Source organism: Rutidosis leptorrhynchoides, chromosome 11, assembly GCF_046630445.1.
Source record: "Rutidosis leptorrhynchoides isolate AG116_Rl617_1_P2 chromosome 11, CSIRO_AGI_Rlap_v1, whole genome shotgun sequence".
Classification (NCBI taxonomy): Eukaryota; Viridiplantae; Streptophyta; class Magnoliopsida; order Asterales; family Asteraceae; genus Rutidosis; species Rutidosis leptorrhynchoides.
Window position 1 is genome coordinate 137,824,281 of NC_092343.1, and position 25,498 is coordinate 137,849,778.

Sequence of the window (25,498 nt, forward strand, 5' to 3'; positions counted from 1 at the left end):
AGTTAATTCTAAACTTGTTCGCAAACAAAAGTTAATCCTTCTAACTTGACTTTTAAAATCAACTAAACACATGTTCTATATCTGTATGATATGCTAACTTAATGATTTAAAACCTAGAAACACGATGAACACCATAAAATCGGATATACGCCGTCGTAGTGAAACCGGGGGCTGTTTTGGTTTGAATAATTAAAAACTATGATAAACTTTGATTTAAAAGTTGTTTTTCTGGGAAAATGATTTTTCATATGAACATGAAACTATATCCAAAAATCAAGGTTAAACTTAAAGTGGAAGTATGTTTTCTAAAATGGTCATCTAGACGTCGTTCTTTCGACTGAAATGACTACCTTTACAAAAACGAATTGTAACTTAAATTTATGACTATAAACCTATACTTTTTCTATTTTGATTCTTAAATTAGAGTTCAATATGAAACCATAGCAATTTGATTCACTCAAAACGGATTTAAAATGAAGAAGTTATGGGTAAAACAAGATTGGATATTTTTGATCTTTTTAGCTACGGGAAATGTTTAACAAATCTATACAAATCATATCCTAGCTAACTTATATTGTATTATACATGTATTCTAATATATTATGTAATCTTGGGATACCATAGACACGTATGCAAATGTTTTGACATATCATATCGACCCATGTATATATATTATTTGGAACAACCATAGACACTCTATATGCAGTAATGTTGGAGTTAGCTATACAGGGTTGAGGTTGATTCCAAAAATATATATACTTTGAGTTGTGATCTAGCCTGAGACATGTATACACTGGGTCGTGGATTGATTCAAGATAATATATATCGATTTATTTCTGTACATCTAACTGTGGACAACTAGTTGTAGGTTAATAACGAGGACAGCTGACTTAATACACTCAAATCTTTAAAACATAATAAAAATGGTTGTAATTATATATTTTGATCATACTTTGATATATATGTACATATTTGTATAGGTTCGTGAATCGATTCGTGGCCAAGTCTTATTTCCGAGGAAGGAAATATCTGTGAAAGTGAGTTATAGTCCCACTTTTAAAATCTAATATTTTTGGTATGAGAATACATGCAAGTTTTATAAATGATTTACAAAATAGATACAAGTACGTGAAACTACATTCTATGGTTGAATTATCGAAATCGTATATGCCCCTTTTTATTAAGTCTGGTAATCTAAGAATTAGGGAACAGACACCCTAATTGACGCGAATCCTAAAGATAGATCTATTGGGTCTAACAAACCCCATCCAAAGTACCGGATGCTTTAGTACTTCGAAATTTATATCATATCCGAAGGGTGTCCCGGAATGATGGGGATATTCTTATATATGCATCTTTTTAATGTCGGTTACCAGGTGTTCACCATATGAATGATTTTTATCTCTATGTATGAGATGTGTATTGAAATATGAAATCTTGTGGTCTATTGTTACGATTTGATATATATAGTTTAAACCTATAACTCACCAACATTTTTGTTAACGTTTAAAGCATGTTTATTCTCAGGTGAATACTAAGAGATTCCGTTGTTGCATTCTAAAATAAGGACAAGATGTGGAGTCCATGTTTGTATGATATTGTGTAAAAACTGCATTCAAGAAACATATGTCGATGTAATATATTTCTATTGTAAACCATTATGTAATGGTCGTGTGTAAACAGTATATTTTAGATTATTATTATTTGATAATCTACGTAATGTTTTTAAAACCTTCATTGATAAAATAAAGGTTATGGTTGTTTTAAAAAGGAATGCAGTCTTTGAAAAACGTCTCATATAGAGGTCAAAACCTCGCAATGAAATCAATTAATATGGAACGTTTATAATCAATATGAAAGGGACATTTCATATACTTTTTAACTGAGTCGTTAAATCATCGTTAGTCATTACATGTAAATGTTGATTTGAAACCTTTAAGTTAACAATCTTGTTAAATGTTGTTAACCCAATGTTTATTATCTCTAATGAGATGTTAAATTATTATATTATCATGATATTATGATATATTAATATATCTTAATATGATATATATACATTTAAATGTCGTTACAACGATAATCGTTACATATATGTCTCGTTTCGAAATCCTTAAGTTAGTAGTCTTGTTTTTACATATGTAGTTCATTGTTAATATACATAATGACATGTTTACTTATCATTTATCATGATTAAACATAGTGTAACAATATCTTAATATGATTCATATATAATTAGTAAGACGTTGTTATAACGATAATCGTTATATATATCGTTTCGAGTTTCTTAATTCAATAAACTCAATTTTATGCATATAACTCATTGTTAAAATACCTAATGAGATACTTACTTATCATAATATCATGTTAATTATGTATATAATCATATATATATGTCATCATATAGTTTTTACAAGTTTTAACGTTCGTGAATCATCGGTCAACTTGGGTGGTCAATTTTCTATATGAAACCTATTTCAATTAATCAAGTCTTAACAAGTTTGATTACTTAACATGTTGGAAACACTTAATCATGTAATTATCAATTTCATTTAATATATATAAACATGGAAAAGTTCATGTCACTACAGTAGACACAGTTGGTTGATAATGCATAAGAACCCCGACAAGCTCATGAATGTTAAGCTTGTCAATCTTCTTGGTGGATTGAATAATGGTTCCATAAGGAGTCCAATCAGATTTAAGCTTTTTGAGAAACTGCATGTTGATCTCAGCATTCACCTTTATGATCTTACACTTTTTCAACTCATTCATAACACGATTGAAGTGTCTGTAGGTATCCCTGAATAATTCTTCAGGTTCTTGCTTAAAATCTTCATAAAGTCCTAGAGCCTTGTTCAGCTTAGTAACACTAGGCATGTCATAACCATCTTGTTGTCTCATGATCTCATCCCATGTGTCTTTAGCAGATGTGTGGCTATCAACATCTCAAATAGTTCATACGGAATAGCTTGCATGAGGATATTCTTTACTTCCATATCACCCTGAGCACGCTCACGTTTCTCACCAGACAGTTCTTAGATTGGAATTGGTAAATCGGTTTCTGGATGAAATTCAATAATTGGTCCATCTTTTAAAGAAGCCCAAATGTGTTTTGCTTTCTCACCCTTGTAATCTATGTACTAAGTGATATGACGTAGCCACTGGTAATACTTTCCATCAAACAAGACAGGAGGTCTGGAATCAGATCCAATGATCAAGGTATCTTGAGTAGACATTTTAATAAAAATAGAGGTAGATTTGGTATGAATTCGGTATGGATTCGGTAGATCACAAAACCAAGATTCAGTATCAAAAATCTAACATAATGTCAGATTCGGTTTTGGTACTGTAGCAGACTCGGGTTCGGTATCTGGTTAGGTACTGTAGCAGATTCGGGTTCTGTATCTAACTCAGTATATTAGATTCTGTATCTAAAACGGATAAAAGTAACAAGTATCTCTAACAGATTCGGTAAATTCAGAACTTGAAGTTAGCCTTAGAGTACTTAAACCCCAAAATATATCAAGTATATTTGAGATTCTAGTTCGGTATCTGGCTCGGTAACCAGACTCTGTAAAATTCAGACACAAATGAATCCAATCTAATGCTCAACACTTTGAATCAGATTCGGTATGCTTGCTACACAAGGAAACAAGTTAGTAACAAGAAAAATATCAAGTATACCGAATGTCAACTGTAGCAGTTGACAAATCGAGTCTAAGTATGAAACTTAGAAATATGATCGAATCCTTGCTCAAACCACTCGAACTAACTGCATTTGATCAAACCGAATGTGATAGAACCATAAACACACCACAATCTACAACACTTAAAGAGAATTTCTTACTTGAAGCAGACTCGGTATGGCAGTTGATATACCGAATGAGGATCAAAATTTCAAAAATTGAAGAATTGATGAAATTGAACTGTCAAATTTATGATTAAACACCTCACGAACACTACTGAATCTATTGATCTTCACTTAAACATGAAAATAAGCTTGAATTGATCAAAATACATAGTTTTAGCCATGAACTCTAAAAATAAGTTTGAATCTTCATAATTATTGTTGTAAAGTTGTAATGATGATTGAAACACTTTCTAATACACCTAATTAACCTTCGCTAAACTTCTCACACTAATTTGAACGTCAGATTATCACATTCGATGATACCGAATGTGATTCAAACTAACCGAGTGTGTTCAGATTCCTAATCTTCAATCTCTTGATCGATATAGTGATGTAATATCACTCCCTAGAAGCTCTGATACCAAATGATAGGTCAAGTCATGGTGAGAATTGAAGAAATGATTGTTAGAGTGAGACTCGGTATGAGTAAGAACATATTCGGTATTAGAGAGTTTCGGTAAGTTTACATTCCACAGCTTCTTAAACTCAGTTATAATCTAATGACTATGTAATTAGGACTACTTAGGTTCCTTATATAGCCAGCTTCTAAGGAACCATCTAATAAGCTTATTTCACATTAACACTATACACCTTTTGGGGTCATAACATACACTTTAACTCACAAAAGGGCAAAAGGGAAAAAAGGTAAATTTCACCTACGCCCGATGTCAGGATGTTACAATGGTCCCGCTTCTTTACGCTTTCCTTTCCCACTTTCTTCAACCCGTATTGATTCCTCAATATGTAAGTGGCCTCCCAATTCAGTCAAAGATATATCTTCTTTCTTATGTTTCAAATTCTTTTTGAATTCTTGCCACGAAGGTGGCAGTTTTTCTATAATACATGGCACCAAAATAGATTTATCCATTTGTTGATACGATTTTCCGTATAGCGGTTGTAAGGTACCAGTACAAGATAATAGCTGCTCAGCGTGTGGCGTATGATGTTGATTGTTGTTTGCCCTCGAGAAATAATCTCTGCAGACCCGGAACACGGATAAGAGATCCGTGGGGTAGCCTCAATCAATCTGGGGATCAATCTGTAATTGATCCTTCCAGCGTATTGCTGCTAAGCGACTAATGTGCATTTAGAGTGAGAAAGAACTGTGTAAGAGAGAAAGTGTACTTCTCTCTAACTGAAGTTCTGATGTGAAATATGGTGACCCAGGGGGTCTATTTATAGGCACAGAATGTCCGAAATTCTCGGGATACACGTGTCAATTAATGAGTGGTTCTGTTACACGAAATATCCGGAAGGTCGGTGGCGTATGTGTGACGACCCGAAAATTTTCGACCAAATTTAAACTTTAATCTTTATATTATTCTGACACGATAAGCAAAGTTTGTTAAGTTAAATCTCAAGAATTTTAAACTGTGTTCATACATTCATTATAACCTCGACCAAATTCTGACGATTCACGAACCGTTATATATAAATAGATATGTATATGTATATATATATATATTATAACTTGAGAATATTAATAAAGTATTAATCGTATAATACTTTACCCGAACGTATTTGTTTCAATATGATTTTTGACGAAATTAAAAAAAATATATATTAAATGATTGAATTATCATAAACATTGAATTATGATTACAAGTCTCTATTGAGAGGTCCACTATGATTTGAGAAAATCTATTCCTCTTAACGATATTCAGAATAATTTGTAAAGCTATTTATAAATAAAAACATAAAGTGTCATTTACGAAAGTTAGACAAAAGTTAGTGGAGAATTGGTTTCCATAATATTCTATTAATCTATTTTCAAACGTACAAAGACGTTTTCAATTTAAAAAGAACTTTATTATTAAAACGTATATAACTTTTATAAATATCTAGAATCACTTTTGACAACTCATTACTTAACCAGTATGATAAAGATAACGATATTTATATTTTATTTTATTAAATATATATAACGATTTAAATTAATATTATATATATTTATACGCGTATTATACATACATAGTTTTTATACTTTTACTATACTTTAACTTTACCTTTACTTTACTTTTACTTTACTTTAACTTTAATAATTCATACTTTAATAATTCACTTTAATAATTCATACTTTAATAATCCACTTTAATAATTCATACTTTAATAATTCACTTTAATAATTCACTTTAATAATTCATACTTTAATAATTCACTTTAATAATTCATACTTTAATAATTCACTTTAATAATTCATACTTTAATAATTCACTTTAATAATTCATACTTTAATAATTCACTTTAATAATTCAAAAATCTATTATAAATAGAATTCAATAGGTTTCATTTTTTCATAGAAACTTGAAAATATATTTCTCTAAACTCTCTCAATCGAATTACATATATATATTTTCTTTATATTATTTCAAGATATTATTAGTATACATAAAATACAACGACAGAGTTATACTCAGACGATTTCAAAATAAGTTTTCAAACGGGATAGAGCTAAGGAAATTATGGGTTATAGCTATGGAGGTTATGGGTATTAATCGAGGGTATTGCTCGTGAGGTCAACCTAACGTTTATCATTTTCGTTGCGTCTACGTACTTTCCTGCAATATTGAATCACAATATTGATACGTTCGTGAATCCGAGACAAACCCTGCACTTGTTCAGTGCCGTCATATACATAATTGCTACGAAATACAGTATTGTGAGTTTCATTTGCTCCCTTTTTAATGCTTTTGCAATATATATTTTTGGGCTGAGAATACATGCGCTGTTTTATAAATGTTTTACAAAGTAGGCACAAGTACTAAAACTAATTCTATGTGGGTTTAAACTAGAAATATACCCTTAGCTTGGTAACATTAAACTACTTGTCTATGTACGGTAGGCGCGAATCCTAAAGATATATCTATTGGGCCTGAAAAACCCCATCCTGACTATGGGATGCTTTAGTACTTCGAGATTATTTTAAACACACCTGATCTGGTGTACTTCAGAGGGTAAAACATGAACGTTAAGGCTTGTTACCGGGTGCCTACAACTTATAGAATACTTTTAAACACTTGCGAGTGTATGGATATTTATGGAAACTGAAATCTTGTGGTCTATTACTATTACGGAAATGATTGATTATGATAAACTAATGAACTCACCAACCTTTTGGTTGACACTTTAAAGCATATTTATTCTCAAGTATTAAAGAAATCTTCCGCTGTGCATTAGCTCATTTTAAGGATATTACCTGGAGTCATTCATGACATACTTTGAAAGACGTTGCATTCGAGTCATTGAGTTCATCAAGATTAATATTAAGTCAATTATAGTTGGATGTAATATGAAATGGTATGCATGCCGTCAATTTTTGATGTAAAGAAAGTTTGTCTTTTGAAAACGAATGCAATGTTTGTAAAACGTATCATATAGAGGTCAAATACCTCGCGATGTAATCAACTATTGTGAATCGTTTATAATGTATATGAACGGGTCATTTCAGTTGGTATCAGAGCGGTGGTCTTAGCGAACCAGGTCTTGCATTAGTGTGTCTAACTGATAGTTTATAAGATACATTAGTGAGTCTGGACTTCGACCGTGTCTGCATGTCAAAAGTTTTGTTTATCATTTTTAGTCGGAAATCATCTACTTACCATCCTTATAAAATTACATGCTTATCATTCTTAGTCTAGACACGTCTTGCTGCATTGATTGCATGAATAGTGTATAGACAAAATTCATATCTTAGCGTATCTGCTAAATCATATCTTATCGTATCTATTACCGTAAACTTTGCCTGGCATATTCCGTAAATTCCTCCGTAATCTACGAAACCTTTTGCTCTATATAATTAGAATACCACCCGATAGCCGGAAAATCATTTCATATCGAAAAATCCTTTATCAAATCGTACGAAATGGAATTCATCATCAGTTCAAGTTCCTCGGATTTCAAATTGGAATCCCACTCAAGTTCCGAAAGCAGTGTGACCGGAATGGATCAACCAATTAGTCATCATCTATTCTGGATGAATTGGGGATGGGTTCGTAGCCTCCTTAATCATTGGAGACAAGAAGAAGGTGATCCTTTCCATCCACCACATTGCCCTCTTGGCGAAGAACCTGAAGCACTTACCGGCGAACCTGTTTGAAACACCATTTTCTCTCTCATTTCCAGAGTATCTCGTCATGATTATATACTACACCAAATTCTAGATCTTATTTATCCGCTCGTCCGAACCGACAATCACCCCGGTGTAATAGAAGAAGTCAACGAGCTTCGCGCTCGGGTAGTGGCTTTGGAGAATATGGTGCAAAGGTTACAAACACCAGCAGCAGCACCAGCAACATAACCAGTACCACCATCAACAACATCAACAGTACCATTACCACCACCAACAACAACCGCATCGGAAACCTCAACTTCACAATCTGTCCCATGAGCATCGACGTCATACGCCCTGTAGATACTAAGGAATACCACAACGATGAAGTATTGATTCATAACTTCATTGGGAAAACATTCTACGACGATTATGTAATTTCTAAAGTTTAGAAATTATCTATCCTAGCCTTAACCATAAATCAAGTGAGTTTAATTTAATATTAACTCATTAAATCTATATTACATCTGAAGAAATATACACATATATTTCCATAAAGACTGTAATAAAATTCTTTTGTATAAAATATTAATTGTGATATTTTTTTTAACAGGTAGGTAATACCCGAGAGATATATAAATTCACAATTAATACATTACATTCTTCGAATCTGATTCAGCAAATCATCAACTATACTCCCTACTTTCACAACAATATCCATTCTTTCATATAAATCAAAACAATCATACTCATTCAAATTTAATTACATATTCTGATTTTGAAATCGCATAATTCAATTCGAAATATAACCAGTATCATCACTCTTAGATTCCTATATCTTTCAAAGCTATACTTTGACTTCAAAACTGTGTTAGAACATCATATGTATTAACGATTACAATATGTGCTCAAACCCTTCGAAATTCCTGAAGACACTTCAACTAAGGAACAATTGAGATGATGATCCAACCACATGTTACCCACAGTTATACACCTGAAAAACTCTCAAAACCCAAGTCATAGTTCGACACGTATCCGTGTTAGACCCTTTGGCATTTACTAGCTAAAATAACTTTTCAATTCCGTTTCAAAATAGACAGTTTTGTCACAGCTCCAGCAAACCAACTTCAATTGTTCATTCGAATAAGCCTTATTATAATGATTACCCCCTTCATCATTATTACCGGGGAACCTTTCATATCTCGCCACATTAGCAGTAAACTTATTAACAACTTCATTGATCTTTGAATTTCCGAAAAATCTTTATATTTATCAAAACCCCATCATTTACTCATATGCATCTTGTAACGAGAATTGCCATACGAATCATCGGAAATTAGCAATCAGTATTTTGAAGTCTCGCAGCATGTCTACGCCAACAATTATATGTGTCTATCTTCTGGACTTATATACTTTGAATGTGAAGTTTCTGAAAAACACCCTAAACTGCGAACCAGTTCTCAAAATTTTGAAAAATTATGATGAAGCAGCAAAAACTGTAAATGACCTTAACAGTAAAAAGTTGGATGATAAAGGATAGTATATTGGTAAAGCTTAGAAAAAGAGAAGCTTTGGAACTGGAAAACGGATTGAGCAAAGTATGAAGGAGGCTGTGGACAAATCACAAAGGCTGAACCTGCCTTCAAAGAATCCAAATGATTTAGTACTTGCTGAAGTCATTAACGAATACCTTGCTCCTGACTCTAAACCCCTGCGGACAATATCCTTCATCATCCTCTGATATTAGACATTCTAAGATATCATCGCATCTTTCATTATAAATATCCTCCATATTTCTGAAGATATTTCCATAATTATTCTTATCTGAAATCATTTACCTCTTCGTGCTGTCTGTATTACATCATAAAAGAAACTATTTTAGTTTCTAAATTCTGAAACTTTCGAATTTAAAAAAGGAATATTTTTGAAGTAGTGTTGGGAACTGAAGCATGAACTAGTATAATATAATGACACTTGATCAACGTGATTATATTACAGTAATTCATGCTGAGTTTCTAAATGGAACATGATGATTCACAGATCATAACGTCATCATGTGCTATGTTACACGACTCTTGTATTCTCTTTGATCTCTAAATATCAAGAAAATATTTCTTGATGATTCGGCCTTTTCCGAGGTATTCTGGTAATTTGACAAGTCAAGATCGTGCCATTACAATTTCCTTCCTAGAACATTAACAATGTTCATTCCGAAATTTATATCTGCGAATTCTGGACCATTACAAGCGGTGCTTAATCGCAAGAAGAAGAAACGAAAGGACAAAGCTCCGAACTAGAAATGGGAGTATAAATCATAGCAAACAGAAGAGAGCATTAATTGTGGATGACAATGATTATAGAAGAAGCAAGGACTTTGAAATATAAGGGAAGATATAAAACCCAACAACAACCCAGAAATCACAAACCCTATATATCAATGCATATAGCAATATAAAGACACGAGAGAACTAAAAATACTATAAAACCAAGAGTATAGTAGAAGTAAATAGATTCTTCCAGAGGTAGATGAAAAAGAAGAGCGACAGATATGAAAGTGAGGAGTATATCAAGAATCAGCACTGGATGAAGCGTATTGACAAATAATTTTAAAGTAAGATTTGAGGGAGAAAGAATAGAAGGTGTGAATTAAAAGGAAATGAAAGAGGTGGATTTATAGTGAAATATCCGACAGAAAAATCGAGATGAATCATCGCATTAAATCGAAGAGGATCATAATTTCCTTAATCATCAAAGAATCAAATCCTATATAGATTACAAAGATTTTCTTTAATCCGGAGATCAACCGTAATGATGTCAAAATATAAGACGAATCCCTATTTTCTCATTTCACTCTTTTACGATAGCTTCACTCATACGTTTCGAGTAATCGAATTATTTTATCCATATTTCTCAATCATGATAAAACCCTATGAATCAACTTATATTCATCATAATAACATTCTTATTGTTAGCCATGACGACCTCGATCAAATTTCGGGACGAAATTTCTTTAACGGGTAGGTACTGTGACGACCCGAAAATTTTCGACCAAATTTAAACTTTAATCTTTATATTATTCCGACACGATAAGCAAAGTTTGTTAAGTTAAATCTCAAGAATTTTAAACTGTGTTCATACATTCATTATAACCTCGACCAAATTCTGACGATTCACGAACCGTTATATATAAATAGATATGTATATGTATATATATATTATAACTTGAGAATATTAATAAAGTATTAAACGTATAATACTTTACCCGAACGTATTTGTTTCAATATGATTTTTGACGAAATTAAAAAATATATATTAAATGATTGAATTATCAGAAACATTGAATTATGATTACAAGTCTCTATTGAGAGGTCCACTATGATTTGAGAAAATCTATTCCTCTTAACGATATTCAGAATAATTTGTAAAGCTATTTATAAATAAAAACATAAAGTGTCATTTACGAAAGTTAGACAAAAGTTAGTGGAGAATTGGTTTCTATAATATTCTATTAATCTATTTTCAAACGTACAAAGACGTTTTCAATTTAAAAAGAACTTTATTATTAAAACGTATATAACTTTTATAAATATCTAGAATCACTTTTGACAACTCATTACTTAACCAGTATGATAAAGATAACGATATTTATATTTTATTTTATTAAATATATATAACGATTTAAATTAATATTATATATATTTATACGCGTATTATACATACATAGTTTTTATACTTTTACTATACTTTAACTTTACCTTTACTTTATTTTTACTTTACTTTAACTTTAATAATTCATACTTTAATAATTCACTTTAATAATTTATACTATAATAATCCACTTTAATAATTCATACTTTAATAATTCACTTTAATAATTCACTTTAATAATTCATACTTTAATAATTCACTTTAATAATTCATACTTTAATAATTCACTTTAATAATTCACTTTAATAATTCATACTTTAATAATTCATCAAGATAATTCATACTTTAATAATTCACTTTAATAATTCAAAAATCTATTATAAATAGAATTCAATAGGTTTCATTTTTTCATAGAAACTTAAAAATATATTTTTCTAAACTCTCTCAATCGAATTACATATATATATTTTCTTTGTATTATTTCAAGATATTATTAGTATACATAAAATACAACAACAGAGTTATACTCAGACGATTTCAAAATAAGTTTTCAAACGGGATAGAGCTAAGGAAATTATGGGTTATAGCTATGGAGGTTATGGGTATTAATCGAGGGTATTGCTCGTGAGGTCAACCTAACGTTTATCATTTTCGTTGCGTCTACGTACTTTCCTGCAATATTGAATCACAATATTGATACGTTCGTGAATCCGAGACAAACCCTGCACTTGTTCAGTGCCGTCATATACATAATTGCTACGAAATACAGTATTGTGAGTTTCATTTACTCCCTTTTTAATGCTTTTGCAATATATATTTTTGGGCTGAGAATACATGCGCTGTTTTATAAATGTTTTACGAAGTAGGCACAAGTACTAAAACTAATTCTATGTGGGTTTAAACCAGAAATATACCCTTAGCTTGGTAACATTAAACAACTTGTCTATGTACGGTAGGCGCGAATCCTAAAGATAGATCTATTGGGCCTGACAAACCCCATCCTGACTATGGGATGCTTTAGTACTTCGAGGTTATTTTAAACACACCTGATCTGGTGTACTTCAGAGGGTAAAACATGAACGTTAAGGCTTGTTACCGGGTGCCTACAACTTATAGAATACTTTTAAACACTTGCGAGTGTATGGATATTTATGGAAACTGAAATATTGTGGTCTATTACTATTACGGAAATGATTGATTATGATAAACTAATGAACTCACCAACCTTTTGGTTGACACTTTAAAGCATGTTTATTCTCAGGTATTAAAGAAATCTTCCGCTGTGCATTAGCTCATTTTAAGGATATTACCTGGAGTCATTCATGACATACTTTGAAAGACGTTGCATTCGAGTCATTGAGTTCATCAAGATTAATATTAAGTCAATTATAGTTGGATGTAATATGAAATGGTATGCATGCCGTCAATTTTTGATGTAAAGAAAGTTTGTCTTTTGAAAACGAATGCAATGTTTGTAAAACGTATCATATAGAGGTCAAATACCTCGCGATGTAATCAACTATTGTGAATCGTTTATAATGTATATGAACGGGTCATTTCAGTATGGTGACTTAGCTACGTGCCATTCATGCGCTGAGTTAAAGGGCTTAAGCATAGAAGCCGCCTGCAGGGCTTACGCTTGACGATGGGCGACCTGCTGTACGTTGGGCGGCAAACACTGAAAATTGCCAAATTTTATTATCCTTTATGCTTTTTGATCCATCTTTCTGTATAGAAATGGTGTTTTTATGAGTGTATCCCCTAGGATACACCATTAAGTTCCCCCGGTTTAATGTCTTTATTTTTGCAAAAAATAAAGTCATTAAACTAAAAATAAAAGATGCTTTTTTCCTCGAAGACACAAAACTGCAGTAGCCGTCTGCTTTCATGCTCTGACGTCACATTTCAATTATGAAATTGCCCCCAAAATCTTTTTATTTTATTTTTAAAATTTAAATTGTTGCCCAATTTAATCTAGTTCATACATGTGGCTCGATCATGCCCTTTCATCGTCCACTAATTTGATTATAAATAATATGTTCCCCTTTCCTTTTTCCTTTTCCGAAAACTGATTATTTACTGTGAAGATAACTGCAATTATTCATTTTAGTGAATCTATTAAGTGCAAGGTCAGTAATCACTCATCTTTCTCTTCCGCTTGAATTTTTATTTTACATACTACCATGGCCGAATCCAGCAGCACTTCTTCCCGAAGAGACAACCGTGATGTGAGCAACATCCCGTCAAGTATTACTGAAGCCGAAATAGATAGACTATGTATAGATCATAGCAATCTTAGATTACTAAACCCAATGGTTCCTTCTCCTAGTGATAGAGCAAACAATCCTCCCAAAAAGACGATTACAGTGTATAAGCTTCAACTTACTATAGGTAACCTTCATATTCCTCCCACCGTTTTCCTTCAAAAACTTCTATCTCATTATGGGATTGGCCTTAGCCAAATTCATCCACTTAGGTTACAAAAAATTGTGCTTTTTGAATTATATTGTATAGCTGTTGATAAAATTCCTAGTATAAATGTTTTTAACGAGTTATTTAGAACTCGGCTGGTGAGCAAATGCTGGTATACATTTGATTGTAAAGCTAATAAGGCTTTCACTAGAACGAAAGAAACCTCTTTAAAAAGATGGAACGAACCCTTTTTTTGTTAACGAAAGGGTTATCCAGGATAATTGGGCAAATATTCGAAAATGGAGGACAACAAAAATAGGGGTGAGTAAGTCAATTATTTTATCTGTTGATTAAAGAACAACTGTTGAAGATTGGAAATCATTAGAACTTCCTCAGCGGTCATATGCTGACAATAAAGCCATTTTAGTTCGTTGTGGAATTAGTGACAACTGACGTGCTGGATTTGCACCAGTGCTGCACTGGAAAGGCTGTGGTAGGCATTTTATGAATATGCCATACTTATATTAAGTCATTGTGAAATATATTCTTATATACTTTGTATTCAATGTTTTCATCTTTTGCAGAAGAAGAAATGCAGGTCTTTAAAGTGTTTAAGAAGGCCAATTTGGATTCGCTTACTGTTACTGACCGGCCAAAAACTGCTGCAGAACTTGAGGCTGGCAAAATTAAAGATACTGAATTTGAGGAGCAGTTAAAAAGTCCTAAACGGCCTACGGAAGGCGGCAATGATGATGATGCACATCCTTCTTCATCTGATGTGGAAATCATCGAGGGTACTCCCAAACCGTCTGGCATCAAAAAGACAAAGACTAGTAAACGCACAAAGCGTGTGTGGAAGCGTGCAGCTAGTAAAGCTTCCCAACAAGCAAAGAAAAGATATATATTTACTTATGCCTTGTAATAATGTCTATGATATTTGTTAATGCTAATCTGTAAAGATATTTATCTATGATCTAGAACTTATGGTGGATGATGAAACCACTGCTAGTGGTGAGCAGAGTGACAAAGTTGCTGAAGATGATGATGATGAGGAGGATGAAGAAACACATGAGAATAATACCTTTGAGACTCCTTCTTTCACTAACCCATTAACTTCTACAAGAATAGGTACAACACAATCTTCTTCATCTTCTCAGCTGCCTTCCGTTGTCCCTCTGGTCAGCTTAAGAAGCTTTCTGGAAAATCCTGTTAATAAATCTGACAGCTTTGTCAATTTTCTGAAGGTATATATCACCAGTTAATTCATGGAAATCTATTTGTATTGTCCACATTGTTTGTAGTTTTTGAATGTATGTTTATTGTAACATCCCGCATTTTTCCGTTAAATTATTTTTAACTCCGTCTTTTTCTTTTTAGATAATATTCCTCGTATCTAGATTCGTAACCTCCGTTAGCTAACATTCTAAATATTCTCGTTATCGGATTTTAATACGCGTTTTAAAATATTCCGTTTAGGTATTTTCCGCACCCGACTACAAACTCGAGGGACTAAAATTGACACGGGGCAAACTAGTTGACTAGGTCACCTAGTCCACCCCAATCACCACCATTCAACCATCCCCCTCTCTCTCTCTTTCTCTCTAGCAAGAACACACACACAAACACCAAATTCAATCATTCATCATCTAAATTCGATCTAGGAGGCTTACAACAAAACAAATTACATATTTGGAATCCTCTCTTCATCCTCTACAATTTGATACCAACTTCATCTCGTTTGGGTAACATTTCTAAAACTCTAGATTTCTCTAAATTCGTGTTTTTAACTTATAAAGTTGTTAATTAGTGTCTATGGCTCAAGTCTAACATGAATATATGATTTATATGTTCGATTTCGTTATTTTTGATAACTAGCATGAACTTGAAAGTTTGGTGTGTTTGATTTATGATTTGGATGCTTAAATGTTGTTAACATGTTAAAGTGCAAGTATTAGATGTGTTCCTAGTGTTACTAGCTTCAATTTGATGTGTAGGTTGATCTGTAAAACTTCATAAACTTGATTAGTGATTTTGGTGATTTTGGATTAGGGTTTGATAAGCTTTATATGAACTTTTGGTGCATCAAATGCTATGAATTATTGTTGATAAGTGTTTAGTTGCAATGTGTGTTTGATTACCTTCGAAACGGCATATCATACATGTAAATTGGTTGCCCGAATCATGAAATGCGTTTTTAGAACTTGAAACTTTGATTATGAACGTTTAATGCGGTTTTGGGTTGTTGTAAGTGTTGAATTGCTTGATGAAATGTGTCTAGGTGTTTTCCTCGTCAAATTACCTTTCCGATGATATAAGATACATGTTCTAATTGTTTACGGATCATAAAATGTGGTTATTTGGTTTTTAGCTCGTGCATACTTTTGAAAAACAGAAAATGCCTGCACAGAGGGTGGCGCGGCGCGCCCTTCCCCGCGCGGCGCGCAATCTGGCCTGGCCAGATTCTGCCCACTTTGTCCCTTTTCACGTAAAATGTTTGACTAGCTATCGACCTCCGATTCACATGAAACTTGTTTTAATATACTTGTATATGAATATTTAGCATAGAAAAATAGTCCGGGACCCGACCCGAACATGTTGACTTTTTCGTTGACTTTGACCAAGTTTGACTTTTTGTCAAACTTAACCAATTAATTATGCAATCTTTCCAACATGATTCTATACTTGTATCTTGCATGAAACTTGACAATTTGCCTCACATGCTACATAATCGAGTCGTGTCGAGCCATAGGACTAATTGAACATCTTTGACCCTTCGTGACTATCGTTATTGATATAACCTAATTGTTTAGGTCGAGACTAGCATTGTTCTTTGCACGTTTACTTGTTGAAATACTATTTCACTCTTGCAATCAAAGGTGAGATCATAGTCCCACTTTTTAATCACTTTTATTCTTTACATCGTGGGCTGAGAAACACATACATTTCACACTTATTTACTTTTCATGCTTTTACATTGTGAACAAATACGAATACAAGGATGCATACAAGTTTGAACGAAAGTCCTCAATCCAATTATCATTAGTTCCACTTGCAGGGTGTAAGTGTAAGCGTGTAATTATGTTGTGTGGCCATACGGGTTTAACAAACCCTCATTCAGACGGTTCGCTACCGTTAGTGAATGAAATATAATTTCAACAATGTATAGTGTAAGTTCTAACACTAAATTCAAAATTCAGAGGGAAGATTCGGTTAAGCCTTGATAATTGGGTGCTCGTGATACAAATACTATTTTGGAATGTGAACGATTCTGGTTGAGCAATTCTTAAAGAACCTTGTGGTTCAATACAATTTACTTACTAAACCTATGATTTCACCAACGTTTTCGTTGACAGATTTCTATGTTTTTCTCAGGTCTTGCACGATATGTGATACATGCTTCCGCTCATTATTTGATACTTGCATTGGATGTCGAGTATACATGCTTTTCATGGAGCGTCTTTTGACCTTACTTTAAACTGTGCCGCCTAGATTTCAATCGTACTTATAACGTTGTAACTTAACTTTTGGTTGAATAATTCTTGTAAACTTTGAAACAATCTTTATTTTGAAATGAAGGCGACATATGTTGGTAAAACGTTATCTTAAAGACTTATAATCAGGTGATGGGACCCACGTAGCCGACGCCGTCACTTGACGATTTGTCGGGGTCGCTACAAGTGGTATCAGAGCCTTGGTTGTAGGGATTTAGAGTTCATTTGTGTCCACCCCGAGTCATAGGGTACATAGGTGAATCTAGACTACAACCGGCATATAGACTGAAGTAGGAATTACTTGACTATTTGTGCATTTATACTCGAACTCTTCAATCATATCTAACTCGTATTCGATCTTGATCTTACGTTGATAAATTTTGTTGACGCGCCACCTTGACTTTATGAGGTAATGTTAAATGCACATGAGAATCAGGGTAATATAATTTCCGGGATTATATTACGGTGATTCATATGGACATTCCGACATTATGACATAAAGAATTTAAGGCGAGTCAAGGAAAATTTTCTCTACATCATCATTCCCTATCATGATTAGTATTATTGAGAATACTAATCAACGATATTCTTGTGTCTTGAAGGAACAATGTCTCCCCGTCGCGGACCACGTAATGAAACTTCCGAACAAGCTTTTCAACGCATGATAGCCACCGCCATAGGTGCGGCTATGGCTAGTATCTCCTCCGACATCAATAACAACCACAACCACAACAACCATGGAGCCGGTAATTCAAACGAGGGTTGCTCCTACAAAACTTTCATGGGGTGCAAACCTCACACCTTCGATGGGACCGGAGGACCGGTTGTGCTCACCCGATGGTTTGAGCAAACAGAAGCCGTTTTTAGCATAAGCGGTTGTCGGGACCAAGACAAAGTCAAATATTCCACCCACACTTTTGCCGGTATCGCCCTCACATGGTGGAATACGTATGTGCTGTCGGTGGGTATCGATGAAGCTCACACTCTCTCATGGGCCGACTTAAAGAAAAAGATGATCACCGAATACTTCCCGCGCGAAGAGACCCGTAAGCTCGAACACGAACTAAGAACTTTAAAAGCGGTCGGGAATGACCTAAAGGCATATAATCAACGATTTTCTGAGCTATCCTTGATGTGCCCAAACCTCGTGACCCCCGAACCTCTAAGGGTTGAACTTTACATGGATGGTCTTCCCAAGAACATCAAACAAGGAGTAATGTCATCCAAACCCAGTAATCACCAAGAGGCCCTGAGTATGGCCCGTCAATTGATCGAAACGGTAGACGAGATTGAAGTGCCGGCACCTAAAGCCGAGGATGAGTCGGGTGACAACAAAAGAAAATGGGAAGCCCCCCAATCAAGCAATTACAACAACCTCGCCAAGAAGCCCTTCATCCCCAACGGCAAGAAAGGTTATACCGGACACCTACCATATTGTAACGAGTGCTACAAACATCATTTAGGTGAATGTGGCAAACCATTTTGCTTGAAGTGTCAAAGAAGTGGCCATGTAGCCCACGATTGTAGGAATACCGCTCCCGTCGCCCAAAAGGAGCACAATTCACCCAAGACGGGTGTTTGTTTTGAATGTGGCCAACCGGGTCATTTTAGGAGTGCGTGCCCAAATAAGAAAATCAACCCCAACGCACGCCGTTAAACTTTCAACATCAACGCCTAGGATGCCCGAGACGACGATGGACTAGTCACGGGTATGTTTCTTCTCGAAATTCTCACGTTTCATGTTTATTCGATTCGGTTACCGTTAGACGTTTTATAAACAAGTCTTTGACTCGTGCTCTTTACATTCCACTTTTTCCCCTAGATACTACTTAGACGATTTAAGTGACCAACGGAAAAATATTGTGTGCCTATGAATTTTATTGGAGGATATACATTAAGACTTTTGACTTGACACCTATAGAACTAGGGAGCTCGGAACATATTCGTTAAAAAAAAAAAAAAAAAAAAATGTTTCCCCATCGTCTTGTATAGATTATTGTGAACTGAGTAATTTTCGGTTGGAAACCGATACCCTCTCCCTCGCATCCATGACCTCATGATTTCTTGCATGAATCCCGTGTGTATTCCAAAACGACCTCCGTTCCGGTTATCATCAATTGGGGGTTAAGGGAGACAATGTCTCCTGGGTCTTTTCCGAACTCGCAACGTTAGTTGTAAATCCCTCTTAGTACCATTCGATTTATCCAAGGCTCGTCCGTATCCATAAACCTCCTAAACCACGTATGCAAACTTATCTAGACAAATCTGTTATCGTATTTATAGATGACATCTTAACTTATTCAAGTAAAGAAGGAAAACGAACAACATCACCATCTTACGCTCGAACTTTTGAGAAAAGAGCAACTCTATACCAAATTCTCCAAGTGAGAATTTCTGTTGAACGAAGTCCAATTTTCTAGACCATAATGTTAATGGACAAGGCATTACAATCAATCTCGAAATCAAGCCACATGTAATCAGGAAACTCTCCCCACTCAGACTTGTATTCGTAAAATCTTAGATCTCGTCTGTTATTACCGAGAATTCATTTCTGACTTTTCTCGTGTTACACGACTTTAATCTCTCCGCGATCGAACCTTGAGCGTGATTCTTCACACCAACATTTCTAGTTAAATTCGTTATTTTGCACGGAGAGGACGAATACTAAATTGTGGATCCGATCAATTTTCTCGTCATCACGTACCACACTACATACCTCTGATATTTCACCATTACCGTCTGATATTACTGGAATTTAAGATAACACACAATCCAACGATACTTCACTCTTCTTTGACTTAACGCCCTTGTGTTTCTGATAATCGGCCAACTATTATGCAACCCCGAACTATACAACTACGTGTACTATCTCGTTTCTCTTTCAGACTTCAACTTTTGACAACTAGAGGCACGTTATGGCAACCTCGAGATGTAAGCTCATCCTATTCAAAGTCCTCATTTCACTCCTATCCTCATCGCTCACATTTCCGTTTAAGGAAACTTTTGTAACATTTCTCAATGGATAGAGAAACTCTTCATATTACATTAGTATTCGCCACGAGGGTGAATAGTCCTAACGAACATTTTTGAGCCCTAACTAACTTGTTCAAACATATCTTAAGGAATTCTTTTTCTAATATGGTGTACCATTGCCAATGCCAATTACCTCGGATCAAAATACTCGTATCGCTTCTAGTTTTGCAAGAAACCTTGGGAACCCGCTTAGACATGAGTACCACGTATCTCTCACAAACCGACGAACCGAGCAAACGAACGATTTACATCCTGGAAGGACATGTTTCAAACTCGCGTTATCGCTTTTAGTTGATCCCTCATACTACGATAGTTACAGTTCTTGTACTAACGCCGCACTTCCGAAACCCTATATGACCGCAAATGTCATACCCCTATTCGTTGGACCAACGCATGTGGCAAACAAACACCGAAATCTGAACTACATCAGGAAACAACAATTGAGATCATTCAAGTCCGAGAAGGGCTCGAGACGACCCGTAGTCGCCAAAAGAGTTATACCAAACTTAGATGAAAACCTCACAAAATCCCAGTGTGTAACCGCAAAATATTGAGAAACCGCACCTTGGAAAGGTGTAATCCATTTTGGGAAATCGAGGAGGGTTATATTCGCAATATTTAACCTTTGAAACTTTGGGGCGTATTGGAACCGCTCCCTACCGTTTAGAACTGCCGACTCAATTAAGTTTCCGTTTATCCTACATTTCGTGTAACAAACTTAGAAACGTGTCATGCGGAACAGGAATGTGCAATCCTTTTAGATGCACCAACTATTGATGACAAACTCCTCCTCATGGGAAAACTGATTGAAATCATGGATCGTGAAATCGAACTTCGATACAACGTAACACCCCGCATTTTTCCGTTAAATTATTTTTTGTCCCGACTATCCGGATTCGTGGAATGTCCAAGAAAGTACCTTCACTCATTCGTACAGTTACTACTCTAAGTCTCGAGTAAGAGATATCGACTACTACTTCCAACTAAATTTCGGGACGAAATTTCTTTTGAGGTGTGGATAATGTAACATCCCGCATTTTTCCGTTAAATTATTTTTAACGCCGTCTTTTTCTTTTTAGATAATATTCCTCGTATCTAGATTCGTAACCTCCGTTAGCTAACATTCTAAATATTCTCGTTATCGGATTTTAATACGCGTTTTAAAATATTCCGTTTAGGTATTTTCCGCACCCGACTACAAACTCGAGGGACTAAAATTGACACGGGGCAAACTAGTTGACTAGGTCACCTAGTCCACCCCAATCACCACCATTCAACCATCCCCCTCTCTCTCTCTTTCTCTCTAGCAAGAACACACACACAAACACCAAATTCAATCATTCATCATCTAAATTCGATCTAGGAGGCTTACAACAAAACAAATTACATATTTGGAATCCTCTCTTCATCCTCTACAATTTGATACCAACTTCATCTCGTTTGGGTAACATTTCTAAAACTCTAGATTTCTCTAAATTCGTGTTTTTAACTTATAAAGTTGTTAATTAGTGTCTATGGCTCAAGTCTAACATGAATATATGATTTATATGTTCGATTTCGTTATTTTTGATAACTAGCATGAACTTGAAAGTTTGGTGTGTTTGATTTATGATTTGGATGCTTAAATGTTGTTAACATGTTAAAGTGCAAGTAATAGATGTGTTCCTAGTGTTACTAGCTTCAATTTGATGTGTAGGTTGATTTGTAAAACTTCATAAACTTGATTAGTGATTTTGGTGATTTTGGATTAGGGTTTGATAAGCTTTATATGAACTTTTGGTGCATCAAATGCTATGAATTGTTGTTGATAAGTGTTTAGTTGCAATGTGTGTTTGATTACCTTCGAAACGGCATATCATACATGTAAATTGGTTGCCCGAATCATGAAATGCGTTTTTAGAACTTGAAACTTTGATTATGAACGTTTAATGCGGTTTTGGGTTGTTGTAAGTGTTGAATTGCTTGATGAAATGTGTCTAGGTGTTTTCCTCGTCAAATTACCTTTCCGACGATATAAGATACATGTTCTAATTGTTTACGGATCATAAAATGTGGTTATTTGGTTTTTAGCTCGTGCATACTTTTGAAAAACAGAAAATGCCTGCACAGAGGGTGGCGCGGCGCGCCCCTTCCCCGCGCGGCGCGCAATCTGGCCTGGCCAGATTCTGCCCACTTTGTCCCTTTTCACGTAAAATGTTTGACTAGCTATCGACCTCCGATTCACATGAAACTTGTTTTAATATACTTGTATATGAATATTTAGCATAGAAAAATAGTCCGGGACCCGACCCGAACATGTTGACTTTTTCGTTGACTTTGACCAAGTTTGACTTTTTGTCAAACTTAACCAATTAATTATGCAATCTTTCCAACATGATTCTATACTTGTATCTTGCATGAAACTTGACAATTTGCCTCACATGCTACATAATCGAGTCGTGTCGAGCCATAGGACTAATTGAACATCTTTGACCCTTCGTGACTATCGTTATTGATATAACCTAATTGTTTAGGTCGAGACTAGCATTGTTCTTTGCACGTTTACTTGTTGAAGTACTATTTCACTCTTGCAATCAAAGGTGAGATCATAGTCCCACTTTTTAATCACTTTTATTCTTTACATCGTGGGCTGAGAAACACATACATTTCACACTTATTTACTTTTCATGCTTTTACATTGTGAACAAATACGAATACAAGGATGCATACGAGTTTGAACGAAAGTCCTCAATCCAATTATCATTAGTTCCACTTGCAGGGTGTAAGTGTAAGCGTGTAATTATGTTGTGTGGCCATACGGGTTTAACAAACCCTCATTCAGACGGTTCGCTACCGTTAGTGAATGAAATATAATTTCAACAATGTATAGTGTAAGTTCTAACACTAAATTCAAAATTCAGAGGGAAGATTCGGTTAAGCCTTGATAATTGGGTGCTCGTGATACAAATACTATTTTGGAATGTGAACGATTCTGGTTGAGCAATTCTTAAAGAACCTTGTGGTTCAATACAATTTACTTACTAAACCTATGATTTCACCAACGTTTTCGTTGACAGATTTCTATGTTTTTCTCAGGTCTTGCACGATATGTGATACATGCTTCCGCTCATTATTTGATACTTGCATTGGATGTCGAGTATACATGCTTTTCATGGATCGTCTTTTGACCTTACTTTAAACTGTGCCGCCTAGATTTCAATCGTACTTATAACGTTGTAACTTAACTTTTGGTTGAATAATTCTTGTAAACTTTGAAACAATCTTTATTTTGAAATGAAGGCGACATATTTTGGTAAAACGTTATCTTAAAGACTTATAATCAGGTGATGGGACCCACGTAGCCGACGCCGTCACTTGACGATTTGTCGGGGTCGCTACATTTATCTTGCAGGGAAATACGATTGCTGATCTTTCTTCATCTCTAACTACAATGACCCTTAAACAAAGTTGCCAATCTATTGCTGCAACATTGGTACTTCTGAATCACCATGTACTTTATGGTCTAAAAATGCAAGAGGCTCAAGCAACTCTTGTTGACAATGCTGTCCAGAATGCCAGCAAGTTGAAAAGGATGGAAATTGATTTGAACGATGCTAACTTGAAATGGAAAATAGCAGTTGATCTAGCGAAGAAGAAAGAGGAAACACTTCAGCTAATTGAGAAAAAATGTGTTGCTGAGAGACTGGAAAAAGAAAAGGTGATAAAAGAAAAGAGTAAATTGTTGAAGGAAGTGGAGGAGTTGAAGAAGTTGCTGGAACAAGAAAGGTGTCTTATTAATGAAAAAACTGTTACTGCTGCTGCCTCAGAGAAGAAATTTATAACAACCCAGAACTTTTCAACTAAATTTAAACCTAGCTTCGACAAATTCCGACAAATTCACGAACCATTATTCGTAAATAATTATGCATTAATATTAAATTGTTATAATTAATATTAATATCATTTTTAATATATCACTAATCATTATTTACATGTATTACTACTACAAATATTATTAATGTTGTTATTATTAATAATTCTTAATAAAATTAATATTATTAGTATTATCATTTTTACTAAAAGTGATAAGATTATTATAAATATCATTATTAATACAAATTTTTATTAATATTAATAATATTATTATTAATAGTATTATTAACATGTTATAATGATTATTTGAAATGTCCCGTTCTTATTGATTAAAAACGTTCCATATTAATTGATTTCGTTGCGAGGTTTTGACCTCTATATGAGACGTTTTTCAAAGACTGCATTCATTTTTAAAACAAACCATAACCTTTATTTCATAAATAAAGGTTTAAAAAGCTTTACGTAGATTATCAAATAATGATAACCTAAAATATCCTGTTTACACACGACCATTACATAATGGTTTACAATACAAATATGTTACATCGAAATCAGTTTCTTGAATGCAGTTTTTACACAATATCATACAAACATGGACTCCAAATCTTGTCCTTATTTTAGTATGCAACAGCAGAAGCTCTTAGTATTCACCTGAGAATAAACATGCTTTAAACGTCAACAAAAATATTGGTGAGTTATAGGTTTAACCTATATATATCAAATCGTAACAATAGACCACAAGATTTCATATTTCAATACACATCCCATACATAGAGATAAAAATCATTCATATGGTGAACACCTGGTAACCGACATTAACAAGATGCATATATATATAAGAATATCCCCATCATTCCGGGACACCCTTCGGATATGATATAAATTTCAAAGTACTAAAGCATCCGGTACTTTGGATGGGGTTTGTTAGGCCCAATAGATCTATCTTTAGGATTCGCGTCAATTAGGGTGTATGTTCCCTAATTCTTAGATTACCAGACTTAATAAAAAGGGGCATATTCGATTTAGATAATTCAACCATAGAATGTAGTTTCACGTACTTGTGTCTATTTTGTAAATCATTTATAAAACCTGCATGTATTCTCA